The sequence below is a fragment of the Eptatretus burgeri genome, chromosome 4 (assembly GCF_056783735.1).
Source record: "Eptatretus burgeri isolate ZD-2024b chromosome 4, Ebu_testis_v1, whole genome shotgun sequence".
In the NCBI taxonomy this organism is placed as follows: Eukaryota; Metazoa; Chordata; class Myxini; order Myxiniformes; family Myxinidae; genus Eptatretus; species Eptatretus burgeri.
This window is the reverse complement of record NC_140964.1, coordinates 139,541,611-139,551,610: the sequence shown is the minus strand read 5'-3', so window position 1 is coordinate 139,551,610 and position 10,000 is coordinate 139,541,611. Positions and strand designations below refer to the sequence as shown.

At 47.8% G+C, this 10,000-nt stretch overlaps 1 protein-coding gene across 4 annotated transcripts in view; it reads right to left on the bottom strand.

Moving 5' to 3' along the window:
• The window catches only part of LOC147029241 (polycystin-1-like protein 1), a 176,891-nt gene that overhangs the window by 130,891 nt on the left and 36,000 nt on the right, over positions 1–10,000 (bottom strand). The window lies entirely within an intron of this gene.

Below are 10,000 nucleotides of genomic sequence, written 5' to 3'. Positions count from 1 at the left end.
GCAACACATGTATTGAAGGTTATGGTCATTTCATCAAAATTGGTTGTGTACCTTCAGAGAAAATACCAAAAAAAAATTTTTTGGGGGGGGTGGGGTAAAAAAAACCCCCATAGACCACCTTAAGGAGCGGAGATTTTGATGCGGTTGATGAACCTTGGTACATCACTGGTGATGAAGGATGCAGTCAAGTTTCATCAACATTGTGTCTGTAATTTCGGAGAAGAGAGCAATTACCTATTTTGGGGGGTTCAACCTCCCACCCATCTGTAGATCCCTGATTGAGTGCAGATTTTGAGGCGGTTGATACACTTTGGGGACATTATGGGTGATGAAGGTTGTGGTCAAGTTTCAACAATAATTATGTGTGCAGTTTTGGAGAATAGAGCAAATACTTTTTTTGGGGGGGGGCAAAAACACCCCTGTAAACCCCTCTAATAAGCGCAGATTTTGATGTGGTCAATACACCTTCGTTAGGCATCAGATATGAATCTTATGGCCAACAGTGCTCGTTTTATGGTAGTGGAGGTCCAGGGGCACACACGGGTGATGAAGGCCCTTTCTGCCATGAACGATAAAGTAAAGCATTGGTTTTCAACCTTTTTCACTTGTGGCATGGGCTTACACATACGAGCATGGAAACTGCCGTAAATGATGATGAAAGCACCCGAAACTCTTATCTTATTCTGTGGCACCACTATTCAATTTTCTACCTGTATCGTTGCCTTAAGAACATTACGGGCTCCCCGAGTTAAATTTTTGGATAAAATACATAATTTCAGGAGTGCTTTTGCAGGCTTTTATTACCACCAATGGATTTCAGATCAATGAAGATTGACAAAGCGTGCAATTAGACTGTGAAAGCGATATTGTTTTACTCTTATAACTTTCAAGCGACATTTGATTTAATTTGAGTAATGGAACGATAAATAACGGAACGATAAGCATTGCTCGATATGTTCCTGGAATTGGATTCTGCCAACACAGAACGTAACAAGAAAAAGAGCAATCAGAGATTGCAGACCCTCGCCAGGACTTTTTTGTGTAGTGTTTGTGCAGTTTTATGTGGTGTATTTTGTGTGACGTTTGTGTCCTGGTGTGTTTTTATTTTTTTTTATTTTTATTTTTTGTATACCTTGGTCGAGGCTCGTATGAGAGCTAACACACAACTCACAGCAAGGAGGCATGAGACAAGAGGGGCAGGAGTGGAAGGGACAAAACAGCGGGGAACAGACACATTAGGTGAACTGTGGAAGGGAGAGGGATGGGGATGGGACGGGGAACATGGCGAAGAGAAGATGGACATTTCAGGGATATTCAGGAAGGAAAGCAGGAGAAATTAAGGAAGTGGGCTTGGGTGGATTATCGGGGGTAGAAAAGATTGAGGATTTGGATGGGGGAAGATAAGAGGTGGTGGTGAACAGCTGTTTTGAAAGCCTGGAGGGAAGAATGGGAAAGAATAGAGTGAGGAAGTTTATTCCAAAGGCGGGAAAAAAGAGGAATGAAAGAGTGAAGATGAGCAGTGATTCGTGATTTTGGTAGTTTTACCAGAAGGGGGTTGTTGGCGGACCTCGAGCGCCCTGTGGAAATGTGGTGGGGACAAATCGCAGAGAGAGCAGGGGGGGCAAGGCTGGAGAGGAGTCGGAAGAAGACAGAAAGACCACCGACCAACCTGCGGTGATTGATTGAGAGGCCCAAAGACTCAGCTTCATTGCGGGAGATGCCGATGATCTTAAATGCCCTGGTTTCGACAGCGTGAAGCCGAGAAAGGTGGGAGGCAGGAGCACCAGCCCAGAGGGGAGAGCAGTACTCCATCAGGCTACGGACAAAAGCTTTGTAAGTGGTCAGGAGCTCAAGAGGGCCGAGGAAGGACTTAGCACGACGGAGGATTCCCAGTCGGCGACTGGCTTTTGAGGCGAGGTTGGAAATGTGACTTTCCCAGGAAAGGTCATGGCAGATAGTGAGACCTCGAAGCTTGAAAGAAAAGACTTCTTCCAGAGGATTGTTGAGAAAGTGGATGGGGGGGTTTTGTAAACGGTCCTTTCGAAGAGACATAGTGAGAGTGTGAGATTTGTCTGGATTGAAAGACATGTTCCACGTGTTGGACCAGTTTGTGATTTTATCCAGATCTGCAGTGAGCGAAGAAGCTGCTGCTTGCCGGTCTGAGGGATGACAGATGGTACGGCAGAGGGTGGAGTCGTCGGCAAAGAGAAATAGAGGATTTTCCAGAGAGTCCGAGAGATCATTGATGAAAACCAGAAAAAGAACAGGGCCCAGAACGCTACCTTGAGGAACTCCAGCCTGCACAGGAAGAGGGGATGAAAGAACTCCATTTAGGGCCACACGTTGACTGCGACAGGAGAGGAAGTCTGCGAGCCATGAGTGGAGATGGCCTTGAATACCATGGGAAGAGAGTTTGGTGAGTAGGGCAGGGTGCCAGACTGTGTCAAAAGCACGTGATATGTCCAGGGATACGGCTCGGATTTCCTGTCTGGCATTGAGGACCTCCATCCATTGATGGGAGAGCAGAAGCAGCATATCCAGGGTAGAGTGACCTGGTCCGAAGCCAAATTGATGATTGGAAATCAAGCCATTGGAGAAGAGGAAGGATTTCATGTCTGAAGCGATGATAGATTCCATCACCTTGCTGATGATTGGGAGAAGGCTGATTGGTCTGTAGTTTTAGGGATCTGTTTTTGCACCTTTTTTATGCAGGGCAGTGATGTTAGCAGATTTCCAAGCAGATGGCAGATGACCTTGGGCAAATGAGAGGGTGAATAGAACAGAGAGAGGGTGAGCAAGAGCAGAAGAGCAGGCTTTGAGGACACGTGGGCTGATGCCGTCTGGACCGGTTGCAGAATCTGACTCGAGGTTTGAAAGCAAGCTCTCCACCTTGTCAGGAGAAAAGGACAGAGTCCAGGGACAGTTGGGTGCGACTGGGTAAAGTGGGTAGAGATAGTGATGGGTTTAGGACACAAGATTTAGCTGCAAACACCGAGTTTAGACATTCAGCTTTATCACGTGTGGAATCAGCAGTGCGGCCATTTGAGGTAAGGGAGGGGATGGAGGGAGAACATACACCAGAAACAGATTTGATTAAACGCCACCAGGATTTTGAGGAGGGAGAGAGGTTTGAGAGTTCAGACTTGAGATGAGAAAGATGTTGTTTTCTGGCTCTCCTGAGGATAGAAACACACTTATTCCGAGCTTTGTGGAAAGAACTGAGATTGCCCTCAGTTGGGTTTGCTTTCCATGAGGCAAAGGCAAGTTGTTTCAGGACAACTGCCTCACCACAAGCTTCAGTAAACCAAGGGCGGGAGGAAGGGTAAGACAACTGAACACGAGAGGGGATAAATCTGTGCATGAGGGAGAGCAAGTTTCTTTGAAAGAATTCCCAGGATGAGTTGATGTTTGAGAAAGTAGTGATAGGAGACCAGTCTGTAAGTTTGATGGCTGCTCGGAGACCCTCCCAGTCGGCTTGAGTGAAATGCCAGACTCGACGGCGGTGAGGTGGTTCTCTGATAACAGCCAGAGAGATGTCCACTTTGACAAGGACGTGGTCAGAAGAACCAATTGGAGCGAAGGAAGAGCAGCAGATATTGTCAGGGAAATTTGTCAAAATCAGATCCAGAAGAGATGGAGTACCATTGGTTGAGATCCGGGTCGGGAAGTTGACCGATTGAGTCAGTCCCAATGAGTCGCAGAAAGCTTTTGCTGAGGTGCCATGGCAGGTGAGAGAGGTGCCCACACCGAGCCAACTGGCGTGATGACAATTGAAGTCACCACATAAGAGGAAGAGAGAGTTTGGATGAGAAGATAGAAGATGGTCCATGTTTTCGGATAGTGAGGTGTAGATGGAGTCATCACTGTTCGGTGGACGGTACAGTACACATATAAACATGAGGTGGAAGTGGAGGGGAAGCCGAAGCCAGAGGTATTCCTGGGGGTGTGGGGGAATGAGAGCAGTGCATGGAGAGTGAGGAATAGAGTCTTTGATGAAGAGAGCAACACCTCCACCAGGACGAGGCTCAGGTCTGTCACACCGTAAGAGGGAGTAACCGGGGAGAGATACTTGGGAGTCAGACACGTCTTGGGAGAGGAAAGTTTCTGTTAGGCAGATAATGTCTGGTTTGTCAGTGGCAACCTGTATGGAAAGATCTGAAAGGTTTGAGCGAAGGCCCCAGATATTTGAGGTCCACACTTTTAATGAAGAGGTAGGGGAGGAGGCTTTGGGTGCAGGAGGTGGAGGGGGAGGGGGAAGGTAGGACAAGGGACGAGGGGGGCAGGTAAGGAGGGTTGCTGAAGGAGTGTGGGTATTGCAGAATAGCGAGGGGAGGGGGCCGAATGAGGAGGAGAAAAGGCTCTGTGGTGCTGGGGGAGAGGGGGGACAAGAGACAAGGAAGAAGGCAGTTGAGGATTTGAGGAGGTGGAGTGAAGAGATGGAGGTGAGAGGGCAGTGGAGGGAGGCAGGTTGGTGGATGAGAGGGGGGCAACTTTGAGAAGGAAGAGTGAGGGGGATGAAAGGTGGGAGAAAGGTGAGGGGGAATTTTTGAGAGAGGTGAGAGGGAGGCTTGGAGGGAGAAGAGTGGGATGGTTGCTTTGAGAGTGAGAGTGAGGGGTGAGGGGGGTGAGTTGGCACTGAAGTTGGAAAAAAAGAATGGTTGATGGAAAGCGAGCATCCATGGCAAACTGTGGTTTTTAAAAGTTTTAGGTCAGAGATGTGATTTAACACAATTCTTGATGGATGCAATGAAGGCGAATTCAGAGCATGGAGAGAAGAAGCGCTGTAATAGTTGGATTTTTTCGGCAAGGAATGAAGGAGAGGTCGAAATGAGAGCAGTCTGTTAAAATAGCAGAAGAGTAGTGCATTGTGAAACAGTAAAGAGTACCACATGTGTGAGAGAGGAAGATGAAGCATTATAAGATCGTTTTTGTTGTTAAAAATAATGTATGAGAGAGTTCAACAGATTAGGTCATGGAAGTGTAAAAAAAAAAAAAAAAAAAAAAAAAAAAAAAAATCGAGGAAGAAGACGAGGAGGAAGTTAAGAGGAAGAAGAAGAAGCAGAATCGGGAGAAGGTGAGCGTGTTGTTGTTGTTGTTGGGTATATATATATATTTTTGTTGTTGTTGTTAATATTAATGTATGAGAGAGTTCAACAGATTAGGTCATGGAAGTGTAAAAAAAAAAAAAATCGAGGAAGACGAGGAGGAAGTTAAGAGAAAGAAGAAGAAGCATAATCGGGAGAAGGTGAGCATGTTGTTGTTGTTGTTGTAGGGTATTTTTTATTTTTTTATTTTTTTTTGAGATAAGAAAGAGATTATTTGGGAGAATGGGGGATGTTTGGAAAGTGGGGAAGATCAAAATTGAAGGTCATGGGGAGGATAGAAATTGAAGGTAATGGGGAGAAAAAACAAACAAACAAAAAAAAAAAAACGATCGAACACCGAGTGGAACCGGTAGGCCTCAAGCATAGGCCTAGGCCTCAAGCACCAGGGAAGAACGTCGACAAAAATACTCACAAAATAGCACGATTTTTGAAACAAAACCGAACTAGCAACACACATTAACATGTAGGTGAGAAAATGAAACAGTTAAAACGGGACGTAATCAATGTTACGTAATCAATGAGACATAATGAGAACTGCCACTTTATAACTGCTGGCAGTGATGACTGGGTGCCAAGACATCCCACTTTAATTGGACACCTGACCCTGACTCATGACGTTATTTATTATCATTCAATTGAATTTAGAATGGGATTAAAATAAATTCAATTCAAATCAAATGGAAGACCAAATCGGGACAGCAGTCCTGCATTGGAAGAATTAGGAGGAACCCGAACAAGCAAAAAGCAAAGATAGCCATTAGGAGGAACCTGGATAGGATTCGGGTTTCAGCTGCTACTCCTCCACCCTCAAACCCATCCAGGCACAGCAAGTGAGTCTTATTCAAAAAAAGAAAAGAAAAAAAGAACCCAGATCAAAAATTAAATAACTCTGACTGCCAGACCATGGGTACAATCAAGTTGAAATTTAAAACATGTGTTCCCCATCACTACTAGATCATAAATATGAAGTTTCACATCAATTAATCATGCTATTACAGAGAAAACATTATTTTATATTTTTATAAATCCAATATGGCTGCCAAACCATGTGACCTATCAATTATTTCTTCCCAAACTTGTACACACATGGTGTGGGGAACAGTTGTGATGTTTCCCCTCGATCTGTCAAGTTGTTCTGGAGAATAAGATATTAATAGGTTTAAGGGCAAATCCAATATGGCTGCAAAACCATGTGACCTATGACATCATATGTGTGAGCCATTTGTTCCTCACTGTTAGGCGGTCATATGTGGAAGTTTTGCCTCAATCTGTTCAGCATTCAGCCACTTCAGAGAAGATTTTTGAAGGTTTAAAAAAACAAAAAACAACATGTATGCCGAATCAAGTGACTGATGACGTCATCCATGTTTTTTCTGTGGAACATTTTATCCTGAGATGACCCTCAAAGATTTTCATACTGATCGGATGCAGTGTTCCACATATGCTATTATCGGGTGGTGGAGGCCACGGGGCACGTGTTGGGTGGTGGATGCCCCAGGGCACGTGTTGGGTGGTGGAGGCCCTGGGGCACGTGTTGGGTGGTGGAGGCCCTGGGGCACGTGTTGGGTGGTGGAGGCCACGGGGCACGTGTTGGGTGGTGGAGGCCACGGGGCACGTGTTGGGTGGTGGAGGCCACGGGGCACGTGTTGGGTGGTGGAGGCCTCGGAGCACGTGTTGGGTGGTGGAGGCCCTGGGGCACGTGTTGGGTGGTGGAGGCCCTGGGGAACGTGTTGGGTGGTGGAGGCCCTGGGGCACGTGTTGGGTGGTGGAGGCCCTGGGGCACGTGTTGGGTGGTGGAGGCCGAAAGAAGAAGAAGAAGAAGATATATATATATATATATATATATATATATATATATATATATATATATATATATATATATATATATATTTTTTTTTTTTTTTTTGATGCGGTTCTAGGAATCGCATGCATCCAACATAGTGGTCCCAAGACAGTTATTCGATTTATATACGTGTAGATAGTCCCTTCCCTTTTGTCTTGCAGTAGAACAGGGGCGTGCATTGCGAGGATCTCATGGGTAGGTTTGCTTACATCATTTCTTCTTCATTTCATTTCTAACTTCATTCCGACTCTTCTTTTCTGATTATTCCTGAGGTAAATCTGAGCCACGTGCACCGTTCGCTGTGAGATGGGTCCTCAGCAAAGGCCAAGCAGGCATTACGCTGGACACCCCTCCATAGAAAACAGCCTGCCAAACGCGGTAATTTCCACCCAATGGACAGGAAACAGCCAGCACAACGCCCACGCTGCACGAAACACGTACCGAGGAGACAGAAGACACAGTACCTTAGAAAGGGGCGCTCGAACACTACATGAGCATCGACATCACAGAGCTCCCGTTCTCAAGCGATCCCTCAATAGAGGCCGATAATAGAAAGGCAACACCACGCCACAATGTGCATGATACAGGCGGGCACGTACTTTTCAACCCATTTCTGGACAAATTATATCGATCGGGTTTCGCCCCACGCACACGATAGCAGAATCGAGTGAACACGAGCGCTGGCCAAGTGCATAATAGAGGATCAATGCACACTGTACATGGGTTCGCCATAACATCGTACCTTTGGTCCTCGCTGGCAGCCGTGGATGTTCCCCATGGACGGTGAACGTCTTCTCGCCTCTACGGACAGCGAAGCTGCGATCGGGTGGAGGCATGTTGTACAGCTCGGGCCACGTGGCACACACAGAGCGGCACGTTGACCGGCGCTGGTCAGGGCACCCGAGCAGGCATGCGGGACACTCGGCTGCTCGTCAGGGCACGGTCTGGGGGTTCTTGCAGGGTGATTCATGGCACGGAGTTCTGCGTCGGCAATTCATATCATGTCGTGGGGTCGGAGCGAGACAGTTCCACAGCACGAGGTCACCTGGCCGGAAGTGGAATGAAGCGGTTTCCGGCCATCGCGGCCGGGCCATGCAGGGGGTCGGGACCAATCAGAGCAGCCGATTCGGGTGACGACACCGCTTCGGGGTGGCCCCTGCCCCTTGGCTTATAAAAGGGCGGATGGCCGGGCCTGTGTGTCTGTCTGTGTATCTGTCTGTCTCTTTCCCCCCTGCCTTGCCTCCCGCTCAAGCTGGACTTCGACTCCACCTGTCGTCATCGCCACGACTCTGCCCCCACGTCGCCGACTCCACCCACCCACCCACCTGGTCCCACCTCCCACTCCGTACACTCGCTCTGACTCCACCCTCCCAACTCGAGCCGCTCCTTCACGCCCAAGGTCTCAACGCGAGCTGCCCGAAGCAAGAGACGACGCGCCATCTGTCAGGGGGGTACAGCACCACGGAGCATTCCCCCCGAACGTATTGGTGGCACGTTCAGGCAATCAAAAATACAAAGTTAACGAGAGACCGTAGCCTCAACTCCTCTCCTGTGTTGCTGCAACACTTCCTCTTCATTGGGTTGTGTGTGTGTGTGTGTGTGTGTGTGTGTGTGTGTGTGTGTGTGTGTGTGTGTGTGTGTGTGTGTGTGTGTGTGTGTGTGTGTGTGTGTGTGTGTCCTGGCACCTGTCTATATAAGTAAGACTGCAGAAGATCATTATTATTATTACTGTCATTATTATTGTTATTATTATTTTCGGTTGAAGTCTGCTCTGCGTCTGCTTTCATAAGTTCCTTGTTTATTGCCGCACCACACCTTTCTTCCCTATCACTGCTTGCACACCCCAATAAATCTATTGATCGTACCACATACCTTTCCTCGTCCCATTGTTATTAAATTATGATTAGAAATGCTCCCAGCTCGTTTTTGTCTTTTCTTTCAATGATCCAGCATGGTCCGAATCCGAGATTAGCCGGGACTTTATTCCCAACAATCTGTTCCTTTAAGCCGGTACGTCCTTGGCAGTATCGCTCGACTGCATCCGGTCAGGTAGAGTGATCAGGTTTGGACAAGACGTGTTCCCCGGTAATTAAATCACGTGGTAATTTTTAGGTAACCGGATTAACTAGACGGAGGAACCTAAGTCACGTGTTTGAGTTATTGGCGTCCAGTCGGTTAAGCGACCCGCAGCATCACGGAATTATCCGTGTGCGACGGCCTACAATTCCCGCCTCTCTCTGCATGATCCGCCTCCTGCTGCCTGAACTCCGCCTCCTCATCTCCGCCCACACGACGTCGACCCCACCCGCCTACCTGGTCCTTCCTACCACTCCATTCAGGCACTCTGGACTCTGCCCCTTCTCCACTCAAGCCCCTCCTTCACGAACGCGGTCTCCACACGTGCTGCTGAAGCCAGAGACGATGCGCCAGCTATCGGGTACCGCACCACGGAACATCCCCCCCCTCCCGAAACATCCCCCCCCCCCAAAACGTATTGGTGACACGTCGTGCAAACAAGTTCAAAGGTACCGAGATTGTAGCCTCAACTATTCTCTCTTCTTGTTCCAATACTCCCTCTTCATTGGGTTTTCTATGTCCGTGTGTGTGTGTCCTGGTGCCTGTCTGCTTAAGTAAGACTGCAGAAGATCGTTATTGTTAATGTTATTATTGTTATTATTTTCACGTTAATTCTGCTCTGTGTCCCCCTTTTGTAAGTTTCTTGTTTATTTGCTGCACCACACCTCTCCCCCCTATCTCTGCACAACACACCCCAATAAATCTTTATCATACCACATACCTTTCCTCACCCAGCCTGGTGTTGGCTTAGTGGTTAGGGTGGTGGCTTGGGATCCCAGTGTCCTGAGTTCAAGCCCCGTTGGCTGCTGAATTAACACCAGGGGGTTGACTCAGCCTGTCATCCTTCCGAGGTCGGCAAAATGAGTGCCAGTGTACTGGTCCCGGTGTATGCCCCGGTTAGAATAGGTGTACCATATCCCTGTGTGTCGTAAGAGGCGACCAGGGTTGGCGTCAGGAAGGGCATCCGGCCATAAAA